The sequence below is a fragment of the Palaemon carinicauda genome, chromosome 24, assembly GCF_036898095.1.
Source record: "Palaemon carinicauda isolate YSFRI2023 chromosome 24, ASM3689809v2, whole genome shotgun sequence".
NCBI lineage: Eukaryota > Metazoa > Arthropoda > Malacostraca > Decapoda > Palaemonidae > Palaemon > Palaemon carinicauda.
The window spans coordinates 78637280-78639779 of NC_090748.1; positions in this window are offsets into that span (position 1 = coordinate 78637280).

The following is a 2500-nucleotide window of genomic DNA, read 5'->3' on the forward strand; positions in this document are numbered from 1 at the left end:
ATTAAAGCTCTCTCTGTTACTGAAAAGGCTGGCATCATCAAGAGCCTGTTGTTAGATTATCGTTAATCTATGGTTTAAAGGTCTCTCATGAATGGTAGAGACAATGGACAGTGACCTTGACCTACTGACCACACACACACACACACACACACACACACATATATATATATATATATATATATATATATATATATATATATATATATATATATATATATATACGATCAGTGCCTAAGTCTCTCCACCTAAGGTAGGACCAAGGAGGGCCAGGCAATGCTGCTGATGACTCAGCAGATAGACCTATAGGCTCTCTCAAATCCCCACATCCTTGGCTCACAAGTATGGAGACGTTGCAGCAACCAAAGGAACTAATGAGTTTGAGCGGAACTCGAACCCCAATCTAGTGATCACCAAGCAAGGACGTTACCAACAGAGTTTATGACCCTGGAATTTCATAATAAACCAAAAAAACAAACTATTTCATCGACTACGAAGGGGGTTGATATTCCCGGCCTTGATGTGTACAGATGCCAGAAATTCGGTCGTAAGGACGTTATCCTGATTACATTAGATGATTTCTGAAAGCATCACATTGTGGCCTATTGGTAACGTCTCTGCATGGTGATCACCAGACTGGGGTTCGAGTCCTGCTCAAACTTTTAAGTTCCTAGTTCGCTGCAGCCTCTTCATTTTTGTGAGCTACGGATGGGGAGTTTGGGGGAGCATATAGGTGTACCTACTGAGTTATCAGAAACCATTGCCTGGCCCTTCCTGGTCCTAGCTTGGGTGGAGAGGGGGTTTGGTCACTGATCATATGTATATATGATCAGTCTTTATCCTGCTTGCTAGGGCAATGTTACTGTCAATTATCCCTGCCATTCATGAGCAGCCTTTAAAGCGACTCATCAAAAAACCCAATATTAATGGACTCGTCAGGCTTGCACTTGGTAGTTCTCAATTAAAAGATATGTAAATCTGAAAAAGAAAATATGTTTAAATATGTAATACGATATAACGATCATGAAGAAAAACCAACTGGCCTATTAGTAATTATTATGATAAGAGATGCAGTTCATTAATTCATTATCTTGCCTATAAAAAAGTCAATCAGGCATTCAGCATATAAAGTTGTATTGTTTATGCAAATCGCAAGAATATGTTCTGGAAAATTTTGGATATAAACACATTCGCCAGATAAATAAAAAGTGGTGTGGCTATGCAGAACCTTTTACACATCCAGGAACTGAAATTTGAAAATAAAAAAAAATATTTTCAACATAAGCAATACAACTTAGATATCTGTCTGTTGCTTACAAAACTTTATAGTTACGTTATTTTTTTCGCCTTTAAACCAAAAGAAATCCGATAAGAATCAAAAACTAAAACTGAAAGCGGTAAAACATAAGTTATTTTAAGATATAAACTAAAAGATAAACAAAAATAAAGAAGGTTGTATGGAACACAAAACCTAGAGGAGTTGCTTCACCATTTAATGAGTGCTGGTCAGGTTGTGTAATTCCTTCTACGAAAATTGCTCTTGAACCCCAAAGCCCCGTGGCAGTCAATGGCCGATTTTGACACACTTGGCAAAAGGACGCCAGCTGAGACGTGGCTATAGGGTACACACGCCAGAGAAAGTCTCTCTTTGGCTACGTCACGGGATTCCCCAGGTTAGTTTAATTTCCCCCATACGTACGTCTACTACTTTGAAGAGGCAATTAGATACAGCTTGCAATATTATATATATATATATATATATATATATATATATATATATATATATATATATATATATATATATATATATATATATATGTATATATATATATATATATATATATATATATATATATATATATATATATATATATATTCCAATAAGCCATATATTTTAATACAATTAATGTCTGGATTTTCTTACCGACCTCGAGATCAGAGTCCCAAGGCAAAACCTCTCAAAGACAATAGCTTATGACCGGCCGGGAATAGAGCCCTGGTCCAGAAAACTTGTATGATAGTGACGTAGCACTTAGCACTTAGCCACGTGGCCGGGAATCGAACCCTGGTCCAGGAAACTTGCATGAAAGTGACCTAGCACTTAGTCACGTGGCCGGGAATCAAACCCTGGTCCAGGAAACTTGTATGGCAGTGACATAGCATTTAGCCACGAGGCCAGGAATCGAACCCTGGTCCAGGAAACTTATATGACAGTGACGTAGCACTTAGCACTTAGCCACGTGGCCGGGAATCGAACCCTGGTCCAGGAAACTTGTATGACAGTGACATAGCACTTAGCCACGATGCTGAGAATCGAACCCTGGTCCAGGAAACTTGTATGACAGTGACATAGCATTTAGCCACGAGGCCGGGAATCGAACCCTGGTCCAGGAAACTTGTATGACAGTGACATACCACTTAGCCACGAGGCTAAGTTCTATGTCCCTGTCATACAAGTTTCCTGGACTAGGGTTCGATTTTCAGCCGGTCAGAAGCTATTGTC